Source organism: Solanum verrucosum, unplaced genomic scaffold, assembly GCF_900185275.1.
Source record: "Solanum verrucosum unplaced genomic scaffold, falcon-dt-bn FXZP01000007.1, whole genome shotgun sequence".
NCBI classification, from domain to species: domain Eukaryota; kingdom Viridiplantae; phylum Streptophyta; class Magnoliopsida; order Solanales; family Solanaceae; genus Solanum; species Solanum verrucosum.
In genome coordinates, this window is record NW_026020177.1 from 5,180,181 (window position 1) to 5,200,350 (window position 20,170).

Sequence of the window (20,170 nt, forward strand, 5' to 3'; positions counted from 1 at the left end):
ACTCCTTCCACTTTCTTTACAAAGTCTGCCACCTCATTAAAATTTTACCTGCAGAGGCCATGTGAAAAGACAATACCTGCAACTCGGGGTTCAATCCTTTGATGAATAGACGAACCCTCTCCTCATCTGTAGTCACCAGCTGGGTAGCATATCTGGACAAGGAATAGAACTTCGCCTCATAGGCAGCTACACTCATTTCACCCTGCTCTAAAGCCATAAACTTATCCTTCTTGCGATCCCTCAAAGTCCGGGGCACATACTTCTCCAGGAATAGAGTATGGAACTGCGTCCAAGTAAGTGGGGCAAAGACTGGAGATTTGCATTCCACGTAGGCCCTCCACTACTGCTTAGCCTCACCTTGAAGGCTGAAAGGTCACAAATTCTACTCTATGCTAGTGTATAATTCCTAACTTGTGAAGCCTCTCATAGCAATCTAGAATGAACTTATACGCATCCTCACTCTCAGAACCATGGAACACAGGCAGCTTCAACTTGAAAAACTTAGTCAACATCTCATGCTCAATACCACTTATCACAAGACCCAATAAGGGACAAAGAAGGCATCAGTGCCTAATGCTCCATCAAACCTTGGAATAGTATTAGTAACAGGCCGGTTGTTCGAAGGTTAAGCAACTTGCACTGTGCGAAAGAATCCAAGGCCGACCAACCCCTTCAAAAAAGTCCTGATCTGTTGAGCTAACACTGGGTCTAAGGAAGGAATGTCGGTATTCCCAGCCTGCACATCCTACTCTGGTTCAACATGCTCCTCGTCTTCGATCCCCACATTCTCTTCTACCGCTTCTTAGGTTGAAGGAGGGGCCTCTTCCCTAGGAACATTCTCAGCTGGAGCTCCACCTCTGGTGAGTGCCACTCTTCTTTAGCCTCTGCCTCTTCCTCTTCCCCTACCCCAGCCTCGACCACGACCTCTGGCTGCGGACTCCTCTGCTGGCTCATTGATGAGAGCTACGAGCCTGACGTCGTTGTATCGCGTCTTAACTATCTGTGGACAGAAAAATTACGAAGATTTGATACCAATTTGGATCACCAAATACCAATTGTAATCAAGTAATAGCACAAAAGGAGAAAAAGACAGAGAGATTTCCTAAAGTCTTGTAGCCTCTCGAATAAAAATTCAGACGTTTTCATACCGTTCCACAGGACTCTACTAGACTGATTTTGGTACAAAGAGATCAATGAATCTAGGGCTCTGATACTAACTTTGTCACGACCCAGGCCGCCATGATTTTCACCCACACCAATCCTCCGATGGGAAAACCACTACTACAACCCAACTAAGCAACTTTAAGAAAACTAAAGCATTTAAAGATACGAAAGCAATATAGAGTTCCCATAAACTTCGAAGGTCTAACAAATACACTATTCTAGAAATTCAACCCCTATTCATTGTACCAAAACTCTATTAACCAACAAGTCTAAGAAAAGGGGGTGCGACCCCGAAAACTAAACATAAACAACTTTAACATATAGTCTGAGTCCGAAAGGAATGGACTAAACTAGTGATGGATCCATGGCAGCCTGAAAGAACTGGCTTACCCTTGAATCCCGTCTCGATCAAAGATCTCCTAACTGAGGTCTGTTGGTAGCCACCTGAAGATGCCTTATACTTATCAAAGAAAGAGCAAGTGTTGTATCAGTACATGAAACCACAGTGTGCTGGAAAGATCACGCGGCTACTCCAGTAAATACAAGCAAGTCATTACAACACAATAAACACACATATACATAATGCATAATTCAATCATCATTTTAGGAGAAACATACAATTTCCCAAAACCACATGTAATTATAAATGTAACAATCACAAGTGGTTCTCTCATGTAACCCATACCCAAACGGTTAGTGTATCAAAACGTGACACCCGATCCAATATATATGTGTCAAAACGTGACACCCGGTCTAATATATGTATCAGAACGTGACACCCGATCCAATATATGAGTCAAAACGTGACACCTGGTCCAATATATGTGTCAGAACGTGACACCCGGTCCAATCAAAATAACCACAGTCACAATCACACCAAAATGAACATTGCACATAGTCACACATTCAAGCGATAGGTTCATGGCATGTAATTGTTCACACATAATCATTTCATTTGATTCGGTTCGTGTTTCCCTATTCACATACATGTATGCATACAATGAAGCAATGAACAAGCATATATAACACAACAAGAAGTCAAACCATCACTTACCTCAAAACCAAGTTTGAATACTCCTAAGACACCTGAGCTTTCCCTTTCCGAAGTCATTCAGCTTGTTCTTGGTCTATAAACAAGTAATTAGCGCAAGGATCAATACACAAGGTCTAATTTACTTGGATTATATCAATATATCAACCCAAGGCCAAACACATGATCGTAATGTTCAACTAGGGCTTTTTCCACCATTATTCTTCAGGCGAAAACCCTCCCCTAACTATAATTAATGAGGATTCTAAGTTCTAGGAATTGAAATACGGATTAGGGGAGTAATTAACTAACCTTTAGCGAGAGAAATCATGGAAATCTGATATGAAACAGCCTTGGGTCGTCCCTTAGCTCTCATGAACAAAGTTTTGCAGAAAATAACAATTTTGGGGGTTTTCCCCAATTTAAGTTGGGAATGGCCTGCCACGGTGGGTCCCATCCCGCCACAACGTCCCCACCCTGGTTACATTAATCCTGCTCTAGCGGCTTGGACGGAGATAGAACCTCAAAATTTGAGTTCCAAGCTCCTATTTCACAACACACCTTCAAACCGGGATGTTCTAAAGCTACCCTTTCACGCCAAGATTAGTTTCGGGAGTTCTACTCGCCCAAATTCAATTATGTAAAGTTGTACAGGCTCCTTAGCGTCTTAGCTATCCACTCACATGATCAAACTCACAATTAAATTCCTCATCCAATACATTACCATATTTCCTTAGACCTCACCTGACTCAAATTTCATCCAAGTCTGGCCTAGGCAAAAAATTTCCAAGTTACAACTCAAAAGTTTTCTAGACCAAATTCCTTCCCCATTGGATTTTCCATAACAATGAGAATGGGTCGTTAAACATATAAGAAATAAACTGACCTCTAAGCATAGAATTTCCCCCTTCCATTCTAGTTTTTCATTTAAAAATCAACAACATTAAAGAAAACATATCATAATATATCGGTCTAAGACAAACAAGTGTTTTACATGTAGAATCGCGTGACCCCACATAAATATGGACAGTCTAGTTTTCATAAAAAATGGTCTTGATATTAACTACCGATGTTTAATTAATAACTCAACAAGGTCATTTTGAGTATGTACATGAGCTACACCATGTTCAATTTTTATCTAATTAATAGGCAATAATCTTTAAGAACATGGGATGAAAGCTTCGCAGCGTTATCAAGGCAAATAAACTAGATCTTATTACCAGACTATACTTATAATCTTCATATTTGTCCCAATAAATTTTCAAGGGCCAAACTGTGAGATGACAATAGCCAGACATGCGACCATCTAGAAGAAGCACCTATTAGGATCATAAAGTGTTTAAACGATCCACCAGGTGGATGAATAAGTCCACAAATATACTCATGTATGTCACGACCCAAGGGTACACACCCTAGCTATAACATGGCACATAAAACCCCGAGGGCCTTCATGTAAGCCACTTAGTATATCAGAACATAAGATAATAGAAAAGTGCAGAAATTTTAAAACATTTTCCATACAATCAAAGTCTTCATAAAAGTAAAGCGGAAGTCTTATTACACTTGTATCAAACCATCTAGAACATGAACATCTTAGGGACCAAGCCCACACAATAGTCTAAAACATAAAAGAAAGACATAAAATGAAAGGTGATCAAATCCTCGATGCTATGAGGACTCACCAAGTCTTTAACTCCTTTCTCTTCTAGAAACCTAGCCACAAAAATGGAACTCAAAATCGTCGGACCCTACATTTCATGAGAATGTAGACAAGAGTATGCAATAGTACAAAAGTACTAAATATGATAGCTAGCATAACATCATAAGAGCATAACACAAGGGTTAGTCAACATAAGTCATATGCCATAATCATAAGAGATACTTCATGAAACATAAACTATAAGCATAAGAGACAACAATATAGTCATAGACATAATCTCCAACATAAGCATAATATAAGCATTAGTCAACCCTTAGTTAAGGAGCATTTCATAAGTAGGTTCAAGTCATACTTGTGCAATGCATAGATAAGACCCCATAATCTCACCCACACTAAGTACCACCTTAGGCCATCATACATACCTACCATCTTTGATCTAATCCTTAGACTATTTCTCATAGACAAGGGAATCTCTCACCTTTAGTCAATCATAACAAGGAAGGAAACTATAGCACAATCCTATCTAAACATACATCATATAAGAGAAACACTTTCTTGGTAACCTTTAAGTCATGATTATGCAATGAATGAATAAGACCCTATAATCCCATCCATACTAAGTACCACTTTAGGTCATCATGCTCATACTTCTTGATTGGGGCTAATCCCACTTTTAAAGCATTGGTATACTTCTTTAAGAACATCTTAGTCCCCCTTCTTTACTTTTGAACACTATGAGATACTTCTTCAAGTATGTCTGAGTTCATTATTAACTTGAACACTTTGAGATACTTTATTTAGAATGTCTTAGTTCATTAATGCTTTTGAACACTTGAAGATACCTTTTCAAGTATGTCTTAGTTCATTGGATACAGAGATTGCTACTAGAAACTCAGAATTCTCTATGTGAAGGCTTCCATCCCATGAGACCTACTTTTGGGAAAACCAAACTTTACTATGTGAGAGTTCCTTCGGAAGCTCAGACTCAACTAGGTGTGAGCATCCTTTCTCTTGGAGACCCGGACCCGACTATGTGTGAACTTCCATCTCATTGTCAATATCCATTCGGGCCAAGCATACACCCCTTAGAGTAGTTATTCAGCCTTACTTAACTCATGAATCATAGAGTGATGTCCATGACAACCAATCCATGTTTCAAGTGATTCTATCACTTTATGCATTCAAATATTCATAAGGTAGAAGAGGTGGGTAAAGTCCTTCCACAACAATGATACTTACTAGTCTACCATTCTCATGTACGCTTCACTCTCAAAGCCATTACATACATAACTCAACATATTAGCTTTACTCTCAAAGCCCTAGAAATCAACATTCATGACTACAAGCCTTACAGTCAAAGCTTTACTTCTTACAACCATCATACATACCTAGATTTTAAGGCATTCTAATCACATGTTTTATTCTTAAGTGATTCTAGTCATATATCATCATAAAGGTTCAATCTCAAGCTTTACTAGTCATAATTCATCACATATACATTATTCTAATTCAAATCATGTATACATGCTTCTATTCATGAACAATTACTATACAAGTCATCAATTTTAGAAGATCATCTATGAACCCTCAATTTCCCTTCACAAGGCATAAACCCACATTACTTCAATTTCATCAATTAAACTAGGGTTAGGCATAGAAGACATGTAATATCATCTTAACAACATGATTCACTACTAATTCTATCATAAACAATGTCTTATAAGGGGCCATCCCAATGCTGGAATGGTAACTATTATTGTAGGCGAACTTTATAAGAGGAAGGTGATCATCCCAACTACCCTTGAAGTCGATCACACAAGCTCTCAACATGTCCTCTAAGGTCTAGATGGTACGCTCTGACTGACCATCTGTCTGGGGATGAAATGTTCTGCTAAGATTAACCTAAGTACCAAGACCTTTCTGAAATGACTTCCAGAAATGAGAGGTAAACTGAGGGTCTCTATCTGCGATGATTGACAAAGGAACCCCATGCAACCTGACTATCTCATTGTAAATCTTGGCGTAGCCTTCCGCTGAATCTAGTCTCAATAGCCAGAAAGCGCGCAGACTTAGTAACTCTATCAACTATCACCCAAATTGAGTCATGTTGTTTCCGAGTATGAGGTTAACTTGTAATGAAGTCCTGTTGATCACTTCTCACTTCCAAGTAGGAATATTGATCTCTTGAGTCATACCCCCTGGTCTCTGATGTTCTACCTTCACTTGCTGACAATTGGGGCACTTAGCCACAAAATCTGTTATATCCCTCTTCATGCCATTCCACCAAAAAACTTCCCGTAGATCACGGTACATCTTAGTGGTGCATGGATGAATATAATACCTATAGTTATGGGCTTCTGTAAGAATATGATGTCTTAACTCACCCACATTAGGAACACATAATTGACCCTTATAGCGAAGCACATCATCTCCCCCTTGGGAGAATACCTCAACTTTCTATTGATGGACTGCACCCTTTAGTTGAAGAAATATCGGATCATTGTATTGCTTTTCCTTAACCTCCGCTACTAATGAAGATTCTGATCCATTATAAACTGTTAACCCACCATCTGATATGCTCATAAGATGAACTCCTAAGCGAGCAAATATGTGAACATCTTTTGCTATTTATTTTCTTTCTTCCTCAACATGTGCTACACTACCCATAGATAGTATGCTAAGGGCTTATGCTGCTACATTGGCCTTACCAGGATGGTAATGCACACTCATGTCATAATCCTTGAGGAACTCAAGCCATCTACTCTGGCAAAGATTGAACTCTTTCTGGGTGAAGACATACTGAAAAGACTTTTATGGTCTATGAACACATTTACGTGAACACCATACAAGTAATGTCTCCAAATATTAAGTGCAAACACCACTGCTGCAAACTCGAGGTCATGAATCAAATAGTTTTTCTCATGCACCTTAAGTTGTATAGAAGCATACGCTATAACTTTATCTCGTTCCATCAACACACAACCTAGGTCGACCCTGGACGCATCACAATAGATCACATAACTGTCAGAACCCTCTGGTAGAGTCAAAATAGGGGTTGTAGTCAACCTAGTTTTCAGTTCTGCAAAGCTTTTCTCATAATTATCTGACCACTGAAATTTGACCTTTTTCTGAGTCAACTTAGTCAATGGAGAGGTTATGGATGAAAACCCTTCCACAAACCTTCTGTAATAACCCGCTAGACCCAAGAAACTTCTGATATCTGTAGGAGATGTAGGTCTGAGCAATTGTTTCACTGCTCTATTTTCTGAAAATCCACTCGGATCCTTCGCTAGATACAATATGACTAAGGAAAGCAACAGATTGCAACCAAAACTAATATTTGCTAAACTTAGCAAATAACTGGCGATCCTTGAGAGTTTGTAGGACAACCCTCAAATGGTTCGCATGTTCTTCCTCATTCCTAGAGTAAATGAGGATATCATCAATAAAGACGATAACGAACAAATCTAAATACTACTTGAACACTCTATTTATCAAGTCCATGAAAGCTTCAGGAGAATTGGTTAGTCCAAATAACATAACTACAAATTTACAATGACCATACCGAGTTGTGAAGGCTGTTTTTGGAATGTTGTTATCTCTGACTCTGAGCTGATGATAATCAGATCTGAGGTCTATCTTTGAGAAATGACTAGCACCCTGAAGTTGGTCAAACAAGTCATCAATCCTATGGATAGGATACTTATTCTTGATTGTGACCTTGTTCAATTGCCTATAGGCAATGCACATCCTGAGAGAACCATCTTTCTTCTTCACGAACAACACTGGTGCATCCCATGGGGAAATACTAGGTCTGATGAAGCCCTTATCTAGAAGGTCTTTCAATTGCTGTTCAATCCTTAAGCTCTGCTGGAGCTATTTTGCAAGGAGGAATAAAATAGTCTGGGTATCTGGAAGGAAATCAATTCCAAAGTCGATTTCCCTTTCGGGAGGGACTCCGAGAAGATCTTCTGGAAACATTTCTGGGAACTCATTGACTACTGGAATTGACTCAAGAGTTGGGGTTTCGGAGCTTGAATCCTTAACCCGAACTAGATGATAGACACAACCCTTAGAGAACATTTTTCTGGCCTTAAGGTAAGAAATAAATCAACCCATAGGTGCTAAACTACTATCCTTCCATTCTAAGATTGGTTCGTCTAGAAACTGAAAAAATGAACAATCCTAGTTCTACAATCAACTGAGGCATAACAGGAATGTAACCAATCCATGCCTAGAATGACATTAAAGTCTACCATTTCTAACTCTACAAGATCTGCTGAGGTGACTATCAGAGAGATTGTGATAGGCTAATTTTTGTATACCCTCCTAGCTATAACTGGGTCACCAACTGGGGTAGAGACTGAGAAAGGTTCTGAGAGAGTTTCTGGACTAACATCAAACTTGATTGCAATATAAGGAGTTACAAAGGAAAGAGTAGACCCTAGGTTTAACAAAGCATAAATATCGAGATTAAAGACTCGTAACATACCAGTGACTACATCAGGAGAATCTTCCTGATCTTGGCGAGCCTGAAGAGCATAGAGTCTATTTTGTTGACCGCGACTTGTACCATATGAGTTACCCTGCTGAGTCGAGTGGCTTACTGGCGCTGCTGAAGTTGTAGACTGAGCTCTACTAGTATTGCCTTCTTGACTCTATTTTGAAGAACAATTCCTCAACCTGTGACCAGACTGACCACACCCAAAACATCATTCCTTTCCAGCAAGACACTCGCCCGGATGGTTCTTACCATACTTAGGACAAGTTGGGTAGGTTCTGGTGCCTGAAACACTTCCCTGTGACTTAGAGACTGATGACCTACCTTTCTGATGATTCTGAACTTGGAGGATGGAACACTAGTTGATGAAGGTGCTGGGGCTGATGATTTTTGTTGAACCTGCGAGCGATTTCCACCACCCGATTTTTGTTGGGAATACTCATAGTTCCCAGTCTTAGCCTTTTTGTTTTCCTTGGCCTGTTCCCTAAGCTTATCTCCCTCAACCTGCCGAGCATGAGTCATGAGCCTAGAGATGTTCATATCTTCTAGCAACATAGCATTCCTACACTTTGTTTTCACAAGATCAGATACCCCATACATGAACTTGTTCATTTGAGCCCTGGAATCGGCCACCATGTGAGAATCATACCTGGAGAGCTGGGCGAACTTGAGTCCATAATCTTGAACCATCATAGAACTCTGCCTCAAATTCATAAACTCCTGAGCTTTTGCCTCCCTCAACCCTCCTGGGAAGAACCTATCCAGAAAGGTCTCACTAAATCATTCCCAAGTGATAGGAGTTGCATCTATACCCCTGTTCTCCTTCCATTGAGTATACCAGATATGAGCTACATCCTTAAGATGGTAAGATCCAACTCAACCCGATCATTCACAGTTACCTGCATCACTCCAAATATCTTCTTGACCTCATCAATGATGTTTTGGGGATCCTCACCAATCTGTGACCTTAAGAACTCAGGCGGATCTGGGACTGGAGAAGCTGCATTTGCATTCCTGGCATTCGCATTCCTTGCGTAAGTCTACGAGAAGGCATGATCTGAAACACATAACGAAGGATAAGAACAAGAAGTTGGATCATACATCACGCACGATAAGAGTAACAAGAAAATGAAGTATTCCTAAAACACCTTGTAGCCTCCCTCTCATTAGATGTGGTGCACTTCACACCCATAAAAAGGACTCTACTTAGTGCGGTTTTTCAGACATCCTAGGACAGTTAAACCTAATGCTCTGATACTAAGTTTGTTACACCCCAAAGCTACCCCCAGGACGCGGACACGGGACCTAGGATCACGAGTGACCCCAAGCTAACCCTAATGGCATATCATAAGCATACTTAAAGATAAACTGAAACAAGAAACACTGTGCAGAAGCTAAATCATATGAAAATGTGAAATGATGGGGAATACCCATATACTATCTGAATAAACAAAACTGAGAGTTTGAATACAAATGAAAAGTCAAACTCTAACACTAAAGTTGAAACTAACTATGTCTGAAATAAAGCCTCTACTGACTATAAATACTGGGACATGCCCCCAGCTAAATCTAGAAAAATTGAAACTAAAGCTAAAAGCAATAAAGATAATCATGTCACTAGTCCTCGAAGAATTGGGACTCACCACTGATGTTGTTGAACAAAAGATCGGGAATCCATTTATGTGTGATGTGACTAATGAGGACCTAAACCTACATTACAAGAAGATGTAGCGTAGAGTATGCGTCAGTACTTGAAAGGTACTGAGCATGCAGGATAGAGTAAAGCTGAATAATAACATAACTAAACAAGCAATAAAGCAATGATATAATCTGAACATGATAAGGATACTGGAAATACTGAACATGGCTAAACTGAATGGAATCACCAAGTTTATAACATGCTGAGACTGAATACTAAACTATAATGATAACATGGTCAATGCAATCAAATCTGATTGAACTATAAGGGAGTTACTAATAACCGACATAAAACCACATTAGCTAAATGTAGAGTCCAATGTATATGCCCCATCGAGAGGACCCAATATACCATGCCAGAGGTATAGAGACATGCTGGTGTGATCACTAAAATGTAATGCCCAACATAGAGGACTTAACCTACGAGGCACGTAGTTCTGGGACTTGAGGGTTACTGACCCTAGTCCACTCAGTATTAAGCTTCTCCCAATTGATTAAGTGCTTAATATTTTATGACTGAAACGATGTAATACTGGATAGCTCAAAATACTGGCATGCAAACTGAGAATGCAACATTAATATACTGATAATGGACATTTGAAAACTGAGGCATGCATGTATATATCTGAAATATTTGACCTAGCATGTGTAAATCATGAACTAAAAGAACTACATAGCTAGGGTTCTGAATTTACGAAGGAATCTACACCAAAAGATACTGAATTCATGATAATCTGACTTGGATCATTCTAACAGCTACAATCCAATAATTTCTAACATTCAAGAAACCCTAGGTCTAGCTAATATTAAGGGAATCAAGATTCTAACTAAAATCTAGGGACCTAATGTGTGAAAGGAGCCCACTAGGGAAATCCCACATACCTGGGGATGAATTCCATGGAGAAATATTTCGATGTCGGGGATGGAACTGATGAAATCTTGTTGCGCTCTTGAACTAGGGTTCTTCACCTCTTTCTTCTCTTACGCTCTAATTTTTCTATGTTTTGATAAAGGATCTGATTTATGTAAGTTCTAGTTATGTTTCTAGGCTAAACCTAACCAAGCCTACGTAGTTTAGGGTTTAACCGATGTAGTTTAGGGGTCCAATGCATAAGGAAAAGACCAAAAGACCCCTGACTTAACTGTTGTCGGGAGCCACTGACGGACGGGATCGACGGACCGTGGCTGGACCGATGGTCCGTCCTGGTCAATTGTCGTTCACGACTGGAGGCTGGGATTTGGGGGTCTGATCCATGGACGTGAACCATGACCCATGGTCTGACCTACGATCTGTGGGTCCAGCCGTTGGTCGACCCTTCGACAAAATTTTGGTGGTGAGTCTGAGGAGGGTTGCAGATGTGAACCACGAACCACCAACACGAGTCATGGGTCACCCTACGGTCCGTGGGTGGCAACTGTGGGTTGCACCTGCAACTTTTGGGAATCTGCATTGAGGTCTGTTTTCGGATACAGGGTGTTACAAGCGTAAAATACATATCGGTATCAACATTTGGAGGTCACTCTTGATCATCTCTAGCTTGAAGAGTATAAAACCTATTCTTCTTTTGAGGCTCCCCATCCGAACCACTAGTGGCAACTTGCTTATCCTCCCTTCCCTTAGCCTTAAGCACTAAGCAATCTCTCATTTTGTGCCCACTCTTTCCACAACCATAACAACCCTCAATGTCGGCTAGGCACTTACCATGGTGATTCCTCCCACACTTTGTGCAAGTAAACTTAGGTAATGTAGACCCATCACCTTTCTCTTGGTTAAACCTAGGGGTAATGGGAGAATCTTGACCGGAATACATTTGTTTAAACTTAGGTCTACCTTGTCCATCGGACTTAGCATTGGAGCAGTTCCCATCACTGGTCCTAGCCCTTTTTGCCTCCCTATTCTTTTCCTTGAGTTTTGGGCGTAAAACATAAGACGTGAGATATTCATATCATGAAGGAGCATTGTCGTATGACATTCTTTTGCTACCAAGTCGGTCACACCCGTCAAGAACCTACTCATCTTATCACTCGAATCCGCCACCATAGATGGAGCATACTCTGATAGTTGGGTAAATTTCAAGGCATACTCATTAACACTCACACTACGTTGCCTAAGGTTAATGAACTCTTCCACCTTAGCCTCCCTCAACTCTCGGGGAAATAACCTATCAAGGAATGCTATTTTGAACACTTCCCACTCTATTGGATCCACTCCTACCGGCCTACTATCCTTCCATTGTTCATACCATACTTGTGCTACATCTCTCAATTGGTAAGCGACTAACTCCACTTTCTCTACCGAAGTCACCCCATGATAACTAGCACCTTATACACCTCATCTATAAACCCTTGAGGATCTTCCTCCACTTTGGAGCCATAAAACTCTGGAGGTTTCATTCTCATAAAATCCCTCACTCTTAAAGCGGCGAAATTCTCATTAGGATTCACCGGAGATACCATCTCTCTATTTACTTGAGTCGTCACGGCTTGAGCCAACATTTGGATAGCCGACCTAAACTCCGTATTAGTAACATTCTCAACTAGAGGATCAGTCGGAGCTTGAGGAGGAGCTTGGGGGGAACCTCTTTATCCATATTTTCTTCCTTATTCCTCCTAGCATTTTCCCTTATATTAGCCATACCCTGAAAACCAATGGGCACGGATTAGGAGAAAGACCTAAAAGAGCCAAACTCTATGGCACGACTTAGAGAATAAAGAAGTGAAGTTTCCTAAACATCCAATAGCCTATTATTCATAAATGTGGCACGCTTCACATTTATGAACAAGACTCTACTAGACTTGGTTTGAGACATCCTAGAGCCATTCTATACCTTATGCTCTGATACCAAGTTTGTCACGACCCAGGGGTACACCCTAGATGTAACATGCCACATAGAACCCTGAGGGACTCCATGTAAGCCACTTAGCATATCATAACATAAGATAATAGAAAAGTTTGGAAATTTTAAAACATTTTGCATACAATCACAGTCTTCATAAAACCAAACCGGAAGTCTTATTACACTTGTCACAAACCTTCTATAACATGTTCTTAGGGACCAAGCTCATACAATATTCTAAAACATAAAAGAAAGACATAAAAGAAAAGGTGATCAAATCCTCAATCCTATGAGGACTCACCAAGTCTTCAACTCCTTGCACTTCTAGAAACCTAGCCACAAGAATGGAACTCAAAATCATTGGACCCTACATTTGATGAGAATGTAGGCAAGAGCATGTGTTAGTACAAAATTATTAAATATGATAGCTAGCATAACATCATAAGAGCATAACATAAGGGTTAGTCAACATAAGTCATACGCCATAATCACAAGAGATACTTCATGAAACATAAACTATAAGCATAAGAGACAACAACATAGTCATAGGTATAATCTCCAACATAAGCATAATATAACCATTAGTCAACCCTTAGTTCTTCATATCATAAGAGGAACACTTCATAAGTAGCTTCAAGTCATACTTGTGCAATGCATGGATAAGACCCCATAATCTCACCCACACTAAGTACCACCTTAGGCCATCATACATACCTACCATCTTTGATCTAATCCTTAGACTATTTCTCATAGACAAGGGAATCTCTCACCTTTAGTCAATCATAACAAGGAAGGAAACTATAGCACAATCCTATCTAAACATACATCATATAAGAGAAACACTTTCTAGGTAACCTTAAGTCATACTTGTGCAATGCATGATTAAGACCCCATAGTCCCATCCATACTAAGTACCACTTTAGGTCATCATAATCATACTTCTTGATTGGGGATAATCCCCATTTTAAAGCATTGGAACACTAGGAGATACTTCTTTAAACACATCTTAGTCCCCTTTTTTTACTTTTGAACACTATGATATACTTCTTCAAGTATGTCTAGGTTCATTATTAACTTGAACACTATGAGATACTTTATTAAGCATGTCTTAGTTCATTAATGCTTTTGAACACTTGGAGATACCTTTTCAAGTATCTCTTAGTACATTAGATACAGAGATTGTAACTAGAAACCCGAACTTCTCTATGTGAAGGCTTCCATCCTGTGAGACTTACTTTTGGGAAAACCCGTACTCTACTATGTGAGATTTCCCCCTTTACTTTGAATCCTGGACTCAACTAGGTGTGAGCATCCTTTCTCTTGGAGACCGGGACCCAACTATGTGTGAACTTCCATCTCATTGTAAATATTCATTCAGGCCAAGCATACACCCCTTAAACTAGTTATTAAGCCTTACTTAAATCATGACTAATGAAGGTATGTCCTTGACAACCAATCCATCTTTCAATTAACTCTATCACTTTATGCATTAAAACATTCATAAGGTAGAAGAGGTGGGTAAAGTCCTTCCACAACAATGATACTCACTAGTCTACCATTCTCATATAGGCTTCACTCTCAAAGCCATTACATACATAACTCAACATATTAGCTTTACTCTCAAAGCCCTAGCAATCAACAATCATGACTACAAGCCTTACCCTTAAAGATTTACTTCTTACAACCATCATTCATACCTAGATTTCAAGGCATTCTAATCACATGCTTCATTCTTAAGTTATTCTAGTCATACATCATCATAAAGGTTCAATCTCAAACATTACTAGTCATGATCCATCACATATACATTATTCTAATTCAATTCATGTCTACATGATTCTATTCATGAACAATTACTATACAAGTTATCAATTCTAGAAGATCATCTATGAATCCTCAATTTCCCTTCACAAGGCGTAAACCACATTACTTTAATGTCATCAATTAAACTAGGGTTAGGCATAGAAAACAGGTAATATCATATTAATAAAATTATTCACTACTAATTATATCATAAACAATCAATACCCACTCAATTGGGTCAACATGCAACATAACCCACAACATTGAAGAAACCCTAACTTGAATTGGGGAATTCTAGGGGGTTCTATGGATGGAAGAATCCATGAATGAATAAGCTATCATACCTTGATTATAAATCCCTCACAAATCGCGAAAGATTGAAGGAATTTGACCTAGCTTAACCCTCTTCTTCTTCTTGGGTTTCCTAGAGAGAGAATTTTTGAGAGGATGAACTTTGGGATCTTTTGGGGTTTTGGAAATAATGACTTAATTGGGGTGGTTAAAGGGTTAAAATAGCTTATATAGGTGTACTGAAACTATACAAAATGACCTCACTTAATAACCACCTAAAAAGAAATTTCTCTAAATGCCCCTCACTAGGCAGCCTACTCCCAGGAACCACAGCAGGCTCCACGAGCCGTGGTCCTGCCCGTGGTCCTTGGGCAGTGTCTTGGCCTTGGTGTCTTGTCCTTCACAAGATGAAGGTACCTTCATTAGCCTTCCCACTAACCATGGTCTTCACCACTGGCCGTGAAGTGGATCATGAAGGTGAGCCACTTTGAGGCAACTTCAACCTAGCTACTGCCTTAGCCACCACAAGCCACACCACGAGCCGTGGTGGTGGTCGTGAAATGGGGAAGTGCTTAGGAAGCCTTGGCCCTTGGCTTGGGCCTTGCCCCTTGACCTTGGCTCTTGCCCTTTGCCTTGATTCATGTTGCCCTCACACTTAGCCCTAGTTGTCCTACTAAGCTGTAGGGTGTTACAATGTATACGTTATAAAAACGTAGGGGACTCAATCACAACTTTTATTGGTGATATTCTCATAATTAACTTTTCTTGATAACAAATAAGAAAATTCACCATTTAAAAGAATATTCACGTTATGAATGTCCAATTGATTTTCTTATAATTCATCTCATCATTATAAATCCAGGATGTCACACACAATAATGCCAAACTACAAAAGTATTGGGATTAGTAAATTTTTTATTCAATATAAAATGTGCCTCAATTGCACTAATCTTTGTCAATACAAGCTAGAAGTTAAAGAGGAGAACTTATATAACACATGTTTTTCCATAGACATTCTTGGTGATACGAAAATATTCAAGATTCATTTCATCCATTTTCTTGATATGATAATCATTTTTACGAATATCATTAAAATCAACAAGTTTCTCCGAAACTTAGGAGAAAATATAACATTATCTATGATGACTTTATCTCTCCTAGGCAAAAGTATAATGGTTTATCGGAAGCCCTATATCATGTTAGTATTATTAAAAATCATGGTATGCTGATAATGTTTTATTAAAGAAAAAGAGGAAGAAGAAGAGGAAGAGGAGGAGAAAGAAGTTAATCAACATTTACTCAAATTTTATAACTTTTTATCTTGCTAATATGAACAATAATATTAGGCCAAAAAGAGTACAATAATTTTTTCGAAACCAAATTGTTAGTCTTAAAAATGGTAACACCAAACTTTAAATATAATGCACATTACAATACAAAGTCAGAATTCAATAGTTTCCATAAATAACCTAAGAAAGATAACTTTCATAAATATTCAGTTGAATAACTAATACAATAACAATTTTTCTAGGAAATATTTTCATTGTGTGCCTCGGGTATGAGCTCAAAATCCCAAAGGTAAAGAAAAGACTGTATTGGAGTACTTAATGTAGCATCTCCTGAGTTGACACGTGTTGCATCATCTCCCAAGTTCACCCGTTGATGCACATATAAATCTTCATTTCCTCTTTTTCTCTTTTTTTCTGTCCATAAAAAGATTACAAAATTATAAAAATCAACTAAGGCAAAGATAATGAACGTGAAAACAACAACATAATACCAATATATATAGTAACTAGCTTACCAATGTTGGAAGGGATGTCATGTTCAGATAAGTAGTTAGCTTCTCCCCGATTTTTAATGTATACCCCATTATAAGATTTAGTACATGTTCCAACTACATAATTTTTTATCAACTTTTTACCGCGCACATGTGATTTACGTCTCGGTGTCACCTGCAAATTAAATCATTAATGATAATGTATAAAAGAGTCAATCTCATTATGTATTCTAATATAATGTTTTTGAGCTAACATGCGATGTTTCTTCATTTTCTTTTGATTTCTTTGTTATTTCAGGAACTTCCCCATATACAATAAATTTATACACTTCTATCCAAGATTGAAACTTTTTGTTTGTCTCCAAATGAAGGTAGACTTGTTTACCAATAATTATTAAATGCTTGTTTTTTCACAATCTCATCAAAGAAAATATACATAATCGATTTTGTTGGCAGGGAAACATGCAGATTATTCAAAAGGAAACTTACATAATCTATTATTAAGCCACCTGGACGAGAAATATTATTTATGATCCAATTTTGCCTTCTTTGTTCAAATGAATGTGTATGCATGTAATGCATATTTTTTGGTATAATCTCATTCTGCAACCAAATCAATATTTATGGAATTCAAATTTATCCAATATATATTCTCAAAAACAAAGTGGAGAGTATCAGCATTTTGTCATCAAGTGGTACACCAAATATTGGAGCATCAATATTTTATATTCTAAAAGATCAACACAATACGATGAAGTATGTTGCTTCTACTTCTATCTAGAAGGCTAAGTCAGGCCTATAAATGTTTCCGACGTATTTGTACAATTAATTTTGAATGAAACTCTAGAATTCGTTTATTAGACAACCTTTATAAGTATTATTATTGTTACTAATAAATAAATACACACACACACACACACACACATATATATATATGCACATACTTCTTTGGGCTATTTTTTTGTTGAGCTAAGGGTTTATCAGAAATAACAACTCTACCTCAAAGATAATGATAAGGTTTGTGTACACTTTATTCTTCTCATACCCCATTTCATCGAATTACACTAGGTTTGTTGTTGTTTACTATTATTATTATTATTATTATTATTATTATTATTATTGTTGTTGTTGTTGTTGTTGTTGTTGTTGTTGTTGTTGTTGTTGTTGTTGTTGTTGTTGTTGTTATACATTTAAATATTGTTGTGATACAGATCATATCTTTTAACTTTTGAGAAGAACATTTTTCTTGTTTTCAAAAAGCAATTAACATTAAAATTTTGTTTAGGTATTCATCAAAAGATTTTTGTATATGTATCAAAAGGAACAAAAACAAACAACTTATAATTGGAGGAACTTTTCCAAAGCGAACTTGTAAAACATCATCGTTTGCTTTTTCCAGTGCAATAAAGATATCGAAACGTCCATTAATGTTGCATCCTCATCACCATCAACTCGGTACTGCTTATCCATATTCTAGTCGAAAGTATGAAAAGAATAATTAGATATTTTGTAAAATAAAAAATTGTGTGGAATAATTGAGAAGGCTTTCTAAAAAAAAAGATCAAAATTGCATGCTTGCTAGGAATTTACACACACACACGTGCACACACACACAAATTATATATATATATATATATACACACACACACACTTCTTTGGACTATTTTTTTGTTGAGCTAAGGGTTTATCATAAACAAGAACTCTACCTCAAAGGAAATGACAAGGTTTGTGTATACTTTATTCTTCTCATACCCCATTTCGTCGTATTATTATTTTTGACATGACATATTTAAATATTGTTGTGATATAGATCATATCTTTTAACTTTAGAGAAGAACATTTTTCTTGTTTTCAAAAAACAATTAACATTAAAATTTTGTGTAGGTATTCATTCATCAAAAGATTTTTGTATATGTATTAAAAGGAACAAAAACAAACAACTTATAATTGGAGGAACTTTTTCAAAGCGAACCTGGAAAACATCAACGTTTTCTTTTACCAGTGCAATAAAAGATATCGGAACGTCCATTAATGTTGCATCCTCATCACCATCAACTCGGTACTGCTTATCCATATTCTAATCGAAAGTTTGAAAACAATAATTAGATATTTTGTAAAAGATCAAAATTGCTCGCTCGCTAGGAATTTACACACACGCGCACAAATTTATATATATATATATATATATATATAATTAACATTTTAAGAACTTAATCAAAATGTTAGAATGCCCAAAAAAATATTTGACCATCAATGTTATGCATTTTGTAACAAGATCAATGATGGTTGTGGTTATGCATCTCTTAAGATTCACTAAACAATTTGATGTAATCTAAAAAGTTGCATCCTAAATCAGAATTTTATTCTATCTAAATTAATATTTTTGGCGAAAACTAATTTAAAAAAGATTCTCTTTCTAAGGAAATTGTTAAATTGAGAGATGTACATTCATAAGCAGTCATATATTTTAGTATTCAAATCTTATTACATCATCTTAATACAAAGATGTTTATTCAAAGATTCATGCACAACTTATCATTCAGATAAACTTTCAGATTTTGACATCTTATATATAATCATAAAAATGAAATGAGGCGTTAAACTTGGTAGAGAACTTCTATTACTACTACTACTATTACTATTAGCTATATGTATTTAAATTACTATTTTATTTTTATTATTATTTATGTCACTATATCCTGATCAGTTTAGTTTAAATAGAGAAATGAGGATTCACATAGCCAATTTTAATTTTTTTGGATTGAGATATAGTTAAATGTTGTCGTTGTTGTTGTTCTGCGACTTAGATTTTTTAGCTTGAGATTTTTTTTTTATCATTGTTTCAAAAGATAACTAATATTTAAAAAGTTATTGCCGAACAGATCAAAAGATTTGTGCACATGTCTTAATAGAAAAAACACTAAATAACTTATAATAAGTATGTTAAACAGTAAAGGATTTTTTCAAAGCTTACCAACGAGACACCAGTTTGTGGTGCAATAGAAGATATTGGAACTGCCATTATTGCATCTGTACGATCAACTTTGTGGTTCTTGTCCATTTCTATTAGAAAATATGAAATAAAAAAGTTATTACCGAATAGATCAAAAGATTTGTGTACATGTCTTAATTGAAAAAAACTAAACACCTTATAATAATTATGTTAAACAATAGAGAAAAAATTTCAAAGCTTACCAAAGAGACACCAGCTTGTGGTGTGATAGAAGATATGGAAATAGCCATTATAGCATCTCTATGATCAACTTTGTGGTGCTTATCCATTTTCTAGTAGAAAATATGAAATTAATAAAAGTTCTAGAATATCACAAAAGATAAAGAAATAGATGTTTTTTCCATAAGTCTTATGATTTCAATAACAAGTGCAATGATTTTAATTTCTTGAGAA

General features: G+C 37.2%; 1 pseudogene; it reads right to left on the bottom strand.

Annotated features, from left to right (window-relative positions):
- Window positions 1-20,046, bottom strand: part of LOC125829130 (uncharacterized) — a 99,639-nt pseudogene extending 79,593 nt beyond the window's left edge.
- Between the last annotated feature and the right edge of the window lie 124 nt (window positions 20,047-20,170).